The sequence below is a fragment of the Salmo trutta genome, chromosome 12 (assembly GCF_901001165.1).
Source record: "Salmo trutta chromosome 12, fSalTru1.1, whole genome shotgun sequence".
Taxonomy (NCBI): Eukaryota; Metazoa; Chordata; class Actinopteri; order Salmoniformes; family Salmonidae; genus Salmo; species Salmo trutta.
The window spans coordinates 54,302,468-54,315,849 of record NC_042968.1 but is presented as its reverse complement, the minus strand read 5'-3'; positions in this window follow the sequence as shown (position 1 = coordinate 54,315,849).

Below are 13,382 nucleotides of genomic sequence, written 5' to 3'. Positions count from 1 at the left end.
TGGACTTTTACCAAAAAGGTCTATCTTCTGTATACCACCCCTACCTTGTCACAACTCAACTGATAGGCTCAAACACATTATGAAGGAAAGAAATTCCACAAATGAACTTTTAACAAAGCACACCTGTTAATTGAAATGTATTACAGGTGACTACCTCATGAAGCTAGTTGAGAAAATGCCAAGAGTGTGCAAAGCTGTCATCAAGCCAAAGGGTGGCTCTCAAATTTAACATATATTTTGATTTGTTTAACACTTTTTTGGTTACTACATGATTCCATAGGTGTCAATTCATAGTTTTGATGACTTCACTATTATTATACAATGTAGAAAATAGTAAAAAAAATAAAGAAAAACCCTTGAATGAGTAGGTGTCTAAAACTTTTGACCGGTAGTGTAGGCTTCTATTGGCCTAGTGTTAAAATGAAAATTAGTCACAAATATTAGGCTACTGAACGGTGGTATCGCTAAAAACCTTGAATTATAAAACTGACCTTCAATCAACCACATCACTGTTTTACATTATAGAAACTATTTCCCATTTAATAGTGTCCCATTATGGAGTTGTGAGAGGCTACTAGGCGCGATTTCTGTCTCTTAAGACGGTCGCCTCCAGACTTCCCTGTCAATCGGGAATGTGAGTATCAAAGAACCGCGGCACTCTGAAGTGACCAGTCTACGTTAATGACCAATTAGCAAGACTACACCTAGCGCCATGGCGCGCGGAGACAGCCGTCTGGCAGTGGAGAGATAGAGCGCAGCAGCCCCCCGGATCCATTCCACCCACCGGTCCGAATAACAGCCCGTCATTATCTTATCAATGGGTCGGTTTGTGATTGAGCCGATTAATCCCTAACACAATGTATCACTCACTCAGTCACTCTGCATATTATCCACATGCCACCCACTCCCTCCCCCACCCCTGTCTTCCAAGACGCAGTGGCGGAGATAGGCTAGCCTACTTCACAGCTTTGGTCTTTCAGAAAAGACAGGACCGTTTAGTCTGTTATCGGCCATAAAGGCGACCGATTGACTTGATCCCCTGATCCTTATTGTAACACTGAAAGAGAGACAACGGGCTGAATGAGACTGGCAGAAACCCAGCTGAAGCACGAATCCACAGCAGCGCGTCACCGCTCCTGTCTCCCAACCCATCTACACTGCATAGTGCGCATTTGGCCAAGGTCGCTCCCTGCCTGGCAGAAAGTGGGGTTTTTGTAAAGTAACCTAATACTGTTTGAAAATAGGTTTGTAATATATACTGGTTCTTACATTTTAAATACATCGTTTTCAATTGTTTTGTATTTATTTATTTTTTATTTCACCTTTATTTAACCAGGTAGGCAAGTTGAGAACAAGTTCTCATTTACAATTGCGACCTGGCCAAGATAAAGCAAAGCAGTTTGACACATACATCAACACAGAGTTACACATGGAGTAAAACAAACTTACAGTCAATAATATAGTAGAAAAATAAGTCTATATACAAAGTGAGCAAATGAGGTGAGATAAGGGAGGTAAAAGGCAAAAAAGGCCATGGTGGCAAAGTAAATACAATATAGCAAGTAAAACACTGGAATAGTAGATTTGCAGTGGAAGAAAGTGCAAAGTAGAAATATAAATAATGGGGTGCAAAGGAGCAAAATAAATAAATAAATACATTAGGGGAAGAGGTAGTTGTTTGGGCTAAATTATAGATGGGCTATGTACAGGTGCAGTAATCTGTGAGCTGCTCTGACAGCTGGTGCTTAAAGCTAGTGAGGGAGATAAGTGTTTCTAGTTTTAGAGATTTTTGTAGTTCTTTCCAGTCATTGGCAGCAGAGAACTGGAAGGAGAGGCGGCCGAAGGAGGAATTGGCTTTGGGGGTGACCAGTGAGATATACCTGCTGGAGCGCGTGCTACGGGTGGGTGCTGCTATGGTGACCAGCGAGCTGAGATAAGGGGGAACTTTACCTAGCAGGGTCTTGTAGATGAGCTGGAGCCAGTGGGTTTGGCGACGAGTATGAAGCGAGGGACAGCCAACGAGAGCGTACAGGTCGCAGTGGTGGGTAGTATATGGGGCTTTGGTATCAGATATTTGACTGCTTTAAATGGATAGATGGCCAGTAGACCTATCCATAGGCAGGCCAGGCCACTATAGGCTTGTTCACCACATACACCACATGAACATTCTCATTCTCATTCCAAAATCAAGGGCATTAATATGGAGTTGGTCCCCCCCTTTGCTGCTATAACAGTCTCCACTCTTCTGGAAGGCTTTCCCCTAGATGTTGGAACATTGCTGCGGGGACTTGCTTCCATTCAGCATTAGTGAGGTCAGGCACTGACCTTGGACGATTCGGCCTGGCTCGCAGTCAGCGTTACAATTAATTCCAAAGGTGTTTGATGAGGTTGAGGTCAAGGCTCTGTGCAGGCCAGTCAAGTTCTTCCACATCGCCGAAACAGGAAAGGGCCTTCCACAAACTGTTGCTAAAAGTTGGAAGCACAGAATCATCTAGAATGTCATTGTCTGCTGTAGCATTAAGATTTCCCTTCACTGAAACTAAGGGTCATAGCCCGAACCATGAAAAACAGCCCCAGACCATTATTCCTCCTCCACCAAACTTTACAGTTGGCACTATGCATTGGGACAGGTATATTCTCCTGGCATCCGCCAAACCCAGATTCGTCCATCGGACTGCCAGATGGTGAATTGGGATTTGTCCCTGCTCAAGAGTCAAATGGCGGTGAGCTTTACACCACTCCAGCCGACGCTTGGCATTGCGCATGGTGATCTTAGGCTTGTGTGCGGCTGCTCGGCCATGGAAACCGATTTCATGAAGCTCCTGATGAACAGTTCTTGTGCTGACCTTGCTTCCAGAAGCAATTAGGAACTCGGTAGTGTGTTAGCAACCGAGGACAGGTGATTTTTAAGTGCTTCAGCACTCTGTGATCCCGTTCTATGAGCTTGTGTGGTCTACCAATTCGCTGCTGAGCCGTTGTTGCTCCTAGACGTTTCCACTTACAGTTGATCGCAGCAGCTCTAGCAGGGCAGAAATTTTAGGAACTGACTTGTTGGAAAGGTTGCATCCTATGAAGGTGCCACATTGAAAGACACAGGTCTTTAGTAAGGACAATCTGCTGCCGATGTTTGTCTACGAAGATTGCATGGCTGTGTGCTCAATTTTATACACCTGTCAGCAACAAGTGTGGCTGAAATAGAAATAGAGAAAATAGAAATAGAGTTAAGAAAATATTTACTAAATAAACTAGAGTAAAAATCTTTATCAAAAGTAACACAAAAAATAACAATAACGAGGTTATATACAGGGGGTACTGGTACCGAGTCAATGGGCGGAGGTACAGGTTAGTTGAGGAAATTTGTACATGTAGGTAGGGGTAAAGTGACTGCATAGATAATAAACAGTGAGTAGCAGCAGTGTAAAAACAAAAATAGTCTGGGTGGCCATTTCATTAATTGTCTTATGGTCTTATGTCTTAGAAGCTGTTAAGGTGCATTTTGGACCTCGACTTGGCGCTCCGGTACTGCTTGCCGTGCAGTAGCAGAGAGAACAGTCTATGACTAGGGTGACTGGAGCCTTTGACACCACCTAGTATATAGGTCCTGGATGGCAGGAAGTTTGGCCCCAGTGTTGTACTGGGCCATACGCACTACCCTCTGTAAAGCCTTACAGTCAGATGCTGAGCAGTTACCAGAGCAGCCGGCGATGCAACCGGTCAGGAGGCTCTCGATGGTGCAGCTGTAGAACATTTTGAGGATCTGGGGACACGTGCCAAATCTTTTCAGTCTCCTAAGGGGGAAAAGGTGCTGTCGTGCCCTCTTCACAACTGTCTTGTTGTGTTTGGACCATGATAGTTTGTTGGTGATGTGGACACCAAGAAACTTAAAACTCTTGACCCGCTCCATTACAGCCCCGTCGATGATAATCAGGGCCTGTTTAGCCCTCCTTTTCATATAGTCCACGATCAGCTCCTTTGTCTTGCTCACATTGAGGGAGAGGTGGTTGTCCTGGCACCACACTGCCAGGTCTCGGACCTCCCTATAGGCTGTCTCATCGTTGTCGGTGATCAGGCCTACATCTGCTGTGCCGTCAGCAAACTTAATGATGGTGTCGGAGTCGTGCTTGGCCACGCAGTCATGGGTGAAAAGGGCGTACAGGAGGGGACTAAGCACGTACCCCTGAGGGGCCCCAGTGTTGAGGATTAGCATGGCAGATGTGTTGTTGCCTACCCTTACCACCTGGGGGCAGCCCGACAGGAAGTCCAGGATCAATTTGCAGAGGGAGGTGATTAGTCCCAGGGTCCTTAGCTTAGTGATTAGCTTTGTGGGCACTATGGTGTTGAACGCTGAGCTGTAGTCAATGAACAGCATTCTCACGTTGGTGTTCCATTTGTTCAGGTGGGAAAGGGCAGTGTGGAATGCGATTGATATTGCATCATTTGTGGATCTGTTGGGGCGGTGTGCAAATTGGAGTGGGTCTAAGGTTTCCGGGATGATGGTGTTGATGTGAGCCATGACCAGCCTTTCAAATCACTTCATGGCTACCAACATGAGTGCTACAAGGCGGTAGTCATTTAGGCAGGTTACCTTCGCTTTCTTGGGCACAGGGGTGTCCACATACTTTTGTATATATAGTGTAGGAGCTGCATTGCTGTACAAAAATTGTCTTTATTAATGCAAGCAATATGTGTCTATAGTCACTCTTTGGTAATTAAAAAAATATATATTCATGATGTGTGGGGTTCCTCGGACGAAAGGCTATGTAGGGGGCCTTTCTAGGATAAAGCATGGGATCCCCTGATGTAAAGGACATTAGATACTGTAGATTCTAGACTCGTTTATTTTTGGTTCAACAATGTTCAATATTGTATTGCAAAAACATATGTAGAAGGATTGTATGTGCAGTCTAGGGAGCTTGATTGGCATGATTGATATCTTGATTAACATGGCTACACACACATTCACATAAACACACACACACACACGCACACACACACACACACACACACACACACACAGATAATGTTGCAATCAGGGTCTTTGATGGTATCTGTATGGCAGTGGTATGGGAGATGGCCGTTCAGTCTGCTGCAGTACATCTTCCGCCTGTCTAAAACTCCTGTTTCTCTCTTTTCCCTATCTTTCTCCCTCTACCCCCCTCCCCTCTCTTTCTCGCTCAACAAGTCGACATCAAAGCACAGCACCCAGCCCACTATCACTGATCAGGATGAGAGAGGGGAGACAGACAGGTGGGCTAGGCTGATACCCATCCCGCTCTGGAGAGACTGAGGGCCTAGCAGTGAAAGAGAGGGAGAGAAAGAGATAGGGATGGAGATATGGAAGGAGAAAATAAACAAAAAGATCAGGATCTTTTGAAGTCATAACTGTAATCAATGAGTCTGTGTGTAAATTCCTCAGTGTGTGTGTGGATGACAGATCACTTGAGGAAATGAATCCTAGGAATGCGTCTCTGCACTACTACTTCTAATCTTAATGTACTTTATTTTATTTACTTCATTTATTGAATTACTATTTTATTCATACAGTCCTTGTGCAGAGTATGGAGGGAGGGAGGGTGATTTTGGGAACCACTGCTGTCTGTGCAAGATGTAACTTAAGAATTAGGTCTTATTCTATTGATGGAAGCTCTCGGAGCATTCTAATCTACAAAACAAATTATGACATTTTATTCATGACGACGCCCTACTTCCAGAGCCATAAAATTATTGTATGTGACGATAGCCCATTGCATTGAGTTAGTCAATCCAACACCACTCATAAATACAGTGTTAAGGCATCTTCCTGGTTCTCATGATTGTTTGTTTTCCGCTTGTTTGCCTTGTTTAAAGGCCCATTCCATTAGTACTCTGTTAGTTTAGTCACTGATTGGTATTTTGTAGTGTGTCTTCAACTGTATTAGCTAGCTCCCATATTTTGTTTGCTCTGCCATTACAGTTATTTATGAACCACACTGTTTCGAACTGGGTCAAACTCTACTGCAATGTTAGTTAGTTTGTGTGTATGTGTCTGTTGGGCCCATAACTAGGCCCTATTGTACCTTTGTGTTAAATTAAACTCCCAATTTGAGATTTACCCCTTTGTCTCCACTCTTGACAAAATTAAATGGACTAACACTCTGCTGTATGTGTGTATGTGTGTCTTCAACTGTATTAGCTCACATAGTTTGTGTGTGTGCTTGTGTGTGTGAGTGATCCATGAAGAGGAGACGAGGTCATCCCATCGGCCCCAGGCCGGGCCAGTCTGTCTGTGGGCTGACGGTCTCCAGCCGTGCCCCTCTTTGATTGGCTCAATTCACAGCCTTTCAACTCTAATAGCCCTGTTTGCTACTCTGTTATGGACACAAACACTGCCCTCAGGACACACACAAGCATGCAAAGGTGCACGCACATACGCACGCACCCACAGCCATGGACGAAACACACGCATGCACACACACACAAACAGAAGTTGCTAATAGTCACTGATCCAGTGGCGGTGTGTTGGTAAAATCACTGAGGAAGGCAAGCCAAGCTAGTTAAAAAGCCATATTACAACCTATGTTGTGATAATTGCATTGTTTGCTCTATAACCCATTCATTCATATGCCACCGTGATATACAATAAGGCCGTGACAACAAAAAGGCAATAGTCACACAGAGGCGGAATAAATTCAACAACACATACATTTGTTTCATCACAAAACCTGTGTTTAGCAGATGTTGTGAAATGCTTGTGCTTGTAGTTCCTACAGTGCAGCAATATCTAACAATATAACAACAATAAGTAATATCTAACAATTTTACAACAAATACCTAATACACACTAATCTAAGTAAAGGAATGGAATTAAGAATATATATATAAAGTTCACTAAACAACTACAGATTTAAAACCGCATGTCAGCACAAGACAAGGGGAGCACTACCTCTGCTACTCCAGCACCATTTCAACTTTAAACACCATCAAATCAACAAGGCTATATATGCTTAGTATAATACACTGAAAACAAACAAAGATACCAAAAACATGTGGCTGTCCATGATTTCTGTGTGGGTGTGTGTGTGCGCAAGTAAACGTTTTTTTGGACTGGCCCTACTTATAGACTAGTTGAACACCAATGCTATTCTCCACTCGTTCACGTTGGCAAAACAGTCTATGGCTCTGTCATACAGTACACTTTTAGTTTTTGTTGACATAGGCTAGAAAGAGTTTTAGCTAGGAAGCCTAACTTCCTCGCATGGGCAACAATGAACCAGCTAAGTTAGCTAGCTAGTTATCATGAGCCTACTAGGCTACATAACGTCAATTGTCTCAGGCCAGTGCCACAACATATTATATTATGGTTATATCAGAATCGTCGTCATAATCATTGGCCTTTACAGAAAATTAAGTCGAAACCACAAGTCCAAATCCCTATCTCCATCCATGGCTTAGGAAAGGGACGATATAGCAAGCTAGCTACACCAGGACATCAACACAAGCAGACCAGAAACAGACACATTTTTCTGAAAATTAAGTTTTGCTTAGGAAGTGATTTGATTGGTGTGAAGCCAAATCCAAACTGGCCTCCCTTGGGGGGGCACTTTGCTGCACTAGGACAACCCACAGTTGAGCTCAGCTCAACGCTGATTGGCTAATCCTTTTATTATTTTTTTTTATCAAGGTAGGCCAAATCAAATGTTATCGACGCAACATGTTATACTCTTTTGGTCTTGACAGCATCAGATAAATGGGTTACACATACTGAGGTACGCTGTTTACCTTGCTCGGATGATTCCTACGGTAAGAGTCGAACACTTGCGAATTGACAGAAAATGATCAAAAACAGAGAGACGAAAGATGAATTAATTTATAATTTAAATTTTTTATTTATCAAATATTTTGGGAAGCCTTGCTTCCCTTGGCATATATGAATACAGGCCACGGAGGTAATCTAAGACCTGTTTAGCATTTTCACCCCCAAATGGTTATGTTTAGGTTTTGGGGCTATTAAGTTGATCCGAGATCTATGCCCAGTGGGGATCTAGGGGAGTCAGAAGACCTGAAGCAGTTTTTTGTCTTTTCAAATAACATTTATTTTTAAACTATTTTTTTTACCTTTATTTAACTAGACAAGTCAGTTAAGAACACATTCTTATTTTCAATGACGGCCTAGGACCAGAATGTCCCGCCCTGACCTTAGAGAGACGTTTTATTTCCTCTAATTTGGTTAAGTCAGGGTGTGATGTGGGGTGGGCAATCTAGTTGTTGTATTTCTTTGTGTTTGGCCGAGTATGGTTCCTAATCAGAGGCAGCTGTCTATCGTTGTCTCTGATTGGGAATCATACTTAGGCAGCCCTTTTTCCCTCCTTCAGTTGTGGGATCTTGTTTTTGTACAGCTCAGTGAAAGCCTGCAGAATGTGACGTTCGGTTTCCTTTGTTTGTTGTTTTGTTTAGTGTTCTGAGTTATAATAAACTTGATCATGAGCATTTACCATGCTGCATCTTGGTCTCCTCCCTACGACGATCATCACAGAAGATCCCACCACCAAAGGACCAAGCAGCGTGGTCAGGAGCAATGGACCTGGGAAGACATCCTGGACGGCAATGGATCCTGGACTTGGGAGGAGATCCAGGCCGGATGGGATCGCCTCCCATGGGAACAGGTGGAGGCAGCGAGAGCAGAGCGGCAACGAGATGAGGAACTAGCACGGCAACGACGGAAACACGAGAGGCAGCCCCAAAAAAATGTTTTGGGGGGGGGCACACGGGGAGATTGGCTAAGTCAGGGTGGAGACCTGAGCCAACTCCCTGTGCTTACCGTGGGGAGCGAGTGACTGAGCAAGCACCGTGTTATGCGGTGATGCGCACTGTGTCGCCAGTGCTCATTCACAGCCCGGTGCACTCTGTGCCAGCGCCCCGCATTTACCGGGCTAGAGTAAGCATCCAGCCAGGACGGGTTGTGCCAGCCCTAAGCTCCAGACCTCCAGTGCGCCTTCATGGCCCAGTATACCCTGTGCCTGCTCTGCGCACCCGGTCTCCGGTGCGTCTCCCCAGTCCGGTGAGACCGGTTCCGGCTCCACGTAGGAAGCCTCCCGTGATGGTCCATGGTCCGAAGCCTCCAGTGATGATCCATGGCACAAAGCCTCCAGTGATAATCCATGGCCCGGAGCCTCCAGTGATAATCCATGGCACGAAGCCTCCAGTGATGATCCATGGCCCGGAGCCTGTAGGGATGATCCATGGCACGAAGCCTCTAGTGATGATCCATGGCCCGGAGCCTGTAGGGATGATCCATGGCACGAAGCTTCCAGTGATAATCCATGGCCCGAAGCCTCCAGTGATAATCCATGGCCCGGAGTCTCCAGTGATAATCCATGGTACGAAGCCTCTAGTGATGATCCATGGCCCGGAGCCTCCAGTGATGATCCATGGCGCGGAACCTGCAGTGATGATCAATGGCGCGGAGCCTCCGGCGACATCCCCCGGTCCGGAGCCTCCGGCGGCGGTCCGCTGTCCGGAACCTCCGGCGGGGGTTTCCAGTACAGAGCCTCCGACCATGATCCACGGTCCACTGGTACAAAAGTGGAGGGATCAGCGGGCGGAGCGGGGGCTACGCCCCGAACCCGGAGACGCCACCATGGGTAGATGCCCACCCGGACCCTCCCCTATAGGTTCAGGTATCTTTGGGGGGGGGGGGGGGGGGTACTGTCACGCCTTGACCTTAGAGACATTTTATTTCCTCTAGTTTGGTTAGGTCAGGGTGTGATGTGGGGTGGGCAATCTAGTTGTTGTATTTCTTTGTGTTTGGCCGAGTATGGTTCCTAATCAGAGGCAGCTGTCTATCGTTGTCTCTGATTGGGAATCATACTTAGGCAGCCCTTTTCCCTCCTTCAGTTGTGGGATCTTGTTTTTGTACAGCTCAGTGAAAGCCTGCAGAACATGACGTTGGTTTTCTTTTGTTTGTTTTGTTTAGTGTTCTGAGTTATAATAAAATGTATCATGAGCACTTACCACGCTGCACCTAGGTCTCCTCTCTACGACGATCGTCACACAGAAATACAGTGTAGACGTTGTTAATGTTGTAAATTACTATTGTAGCTGGAAACAGCAGATTTTTTATGGAATATCTACATAGAGGCCCATTTTCAGCAACCATCACTCCTGTGTTCCAATGGCACGTTGTGTTAGCTAATCCAAGTTTATCATTTTAAAAGGCTCCATTAGAAAACCATTTTGCAATTATGTTAGCACAGCTGAAAACTGTCAACAATGAAGAGGCGACTCCGGGATGCGGGCCTTCTAGGCAGAGTTGCAAAGAAAAAGCCATTTCTCAGACTGGCCAATAAAAAGAAAAGATTAAGATGGGCAAATTAACACATTCACTGGACAGAGGAAGATTGGAAAAAAGTGTTATGAACAGAGGAATCTAAGTTTGAGGTGTTCGGATCACAAAGAAGAACATTCGTGAGACGCAGAAAAAATCTAAAGATGCTGGAGGAGTGCTTCATGCCATCTGTCAAGCATGGTGGAGGCAATGTGATGGTCTGGGGTGCTTTGGTGGTGGTAAAGTGGGAGATTTTTACAGAGTAAAAAGGATCTTGAAGAAGGAAATCTATCACTCCATTTTGCAATGCCATGCCATACCCTGTGGACGCCGCTTAATTGGAGCCAATTTCCTCCTACAACAGGACGATGACCCAAAGCACAGCTCCAAACTATGCAAGAACTATTTAGGGAAGAAGCAGTCAGCTGCTTTTCTGTCTATAATGGAGTGGCCAGCACAGTCACCGGATCGCAACCCTATTGAGCCATATGGTACGTAAGAAGTGCCCATCAAGCCAGTCCAACTTGTGGGAGGTGCTTCAGGAAGCATGGGGTGAAATCTCTTCAGATTACCTCAACAAATTGACAACTAGAATGCCAAAGGTCTGCAAGGCTGTAATTGCTGCAAATGGAGGATTCTTTGACGAAAGCAAAGTTTGAAGGACACAATTATTATTTCAATTAAAAATCATTATTTATAACCTTGTCAACGTCTTGACTATATTTCCTATTCGTTTTGCAACTCATTTCATGTATGTTTTCATGGAAAACAAGGACATTTCTAAGTGACCCCAAACTTTTGAACGGTAGTGTATGTCAAAATATCTCACATACAGTGGTGCTTTTTATTTCAATATTTCAAAAACCAAACAGACCAATCAGATGAAGAAAGGAAACACTGCTGATTATAAACCCTCTGATTGAAGTTTTACATCAGTGAATCTGTCAGTCATGCCCTGTTGTTAATTTGTCTGCCTGTTCACCCCGCTATCATCCAGAGGGCGAGGTCAGTACTGGTGCATCAAAGCAGGGACCGAGAGACTGAAAAACAGCTTCTATCTCATGCCACTTTTATATGTTTACATACCCTACATTACTCATCTCATATGTATATACTGTACTCGATACCATCTACTGCATCTTGCCTATGCCGTTCTGTACCATCACTCATTCATATATTTTTATGTTCTTCATTCCTTTACACTTGTGTGTATAAGGTAGTTGTTGTGAAATTGTTAGGTTAGATTACTCGTTGGTTATTATTGCATTGTTGGAACTAGAAGCACAAGCATTTTGCTACACTCGCATTAACATCTGCTAACCATGTGTGTGACAAATAAAATAAAATTTGAATTTGATTTGATTTAATGATTATTCAACTGTTTGGCTCCTGTTGTCCACTAGTGTCCCGCCCCGTCTGGTCTATGACAGTCAGTCAGGCAGTCAGACAGTCAGACCTCTTCTCCTTGTGTTAGTGATCCCTATCAGACCCTTCAAAGCCTCTTGGGGCTTTGATGAACTGGTCGTGGAGGATAAGCAGGCACCGTGGCTCCCATGATCGAATGGAGAAGGAGAGGAAGCGAGGAGAAGGAGGAAGAGGAGGAGGAGAAGGAGGGTGGGGGAGCAAGCCTTTGGTTGTGAAATCCCCCCGTACGAAACCATTATTATCTACAGTAGGTAGGCCCCAGTCTGGCCCCAGAGACAGGCAGTCTGCTTTACCGTATCTGTAGAGGTGAGGCATTGGAGACTTTCTCTTACATACACACGCACAAATACATGCATACATGAACCCATACACCAGTAGGCATGTGTTTAGTAGGCAACAAAAGGAGAGAATTCTAGGTTTCGCTACAGTATGCCCTGATGAACACGACCCAGTCCCATAAACCTCCAGTCACCACTTCTCCCCTAAGAACAGGAAGGTGTTGTTGCTGTGTTCCCCTCCCTCCCAGTCATTAACTTTTGTTTCACATGTGGTGTCACTGGCGTGGGAACAGGTGACGTGCCAATGGGGAGCAGGTGTCGTGGTGGAAAACTGGTGCTCCGTCTCTCAATTCAATTTCAATTTCAATTCAATTTAAGGGCTTTATTGGCATGGGAAACATATGTTAACATTGCAAAAGCAAGTGAAGTACATAATAAACAAAAGTGAAATAAACCATACAAATTAACAGTAAACATTACACTCACAAAAGTTCCAAAAGAATAAAGACTCTCTCTCTCACACACATACACGCACACAGGAACACACACACATTCTGAGATTAACAAATCCCTTTACATGCTTATCTATAAAAATGATTATTTGAAATTGTATTCATGATAACTAGTTTGACAAACTGTCAGAAACGCCTTTAGGAGGGATATAGCCTAGGGGTCTTTCACTCAGTTCACCTTGTCCCGTTGAGTTTGGTGTGACAGAGAAGTCTGAGGTGAGGTGTTTATATATACTTGTGTGTGTGTGTGTGTGTGTGTGTGTGTGTGTGTGTGTGTGTGTGTGTGTGTGTGTGTGTGTGTGTGTGTGTGTGAGAGAGAGAGAGAGGGGGGTTTAACAGAGGTGTGAGCGGTGACGCTGCCTTTGAAGTTAAACCGGCATTTAGAAGTTAATGAGGCTGTTAGGAAGAGGTGCTGGAATGCCTGTGAACACACACACGCACACACACACACACACACACACACACACACACACACACACACACACACACACACACACACACACACACACACGCACACACACACACACACACACACACACACACACGCACACACACACACACACACACACACACACACACACACACACACGCACGCCACACACACACACACACACACACACACACACAGAGAGAGAGGTTACATTTTACAAATTTTAAAGGTTTCCAATAAACCTTTAAAATCCCATAGGAAGAGGTGGTGGTTGTGTGAACATTAGACATTATAGATGTTATAGGTATTAGGTAGGGTTGCAAAGAGTAAGGAGATTTCAGTTATTTGACCCCTGTGCTTTTTTTTTTAAATAACAGAATATTCACTTGTATATCAGCCGGTTTTGTATCTTGGGTAAATTTGTGTCATATTTA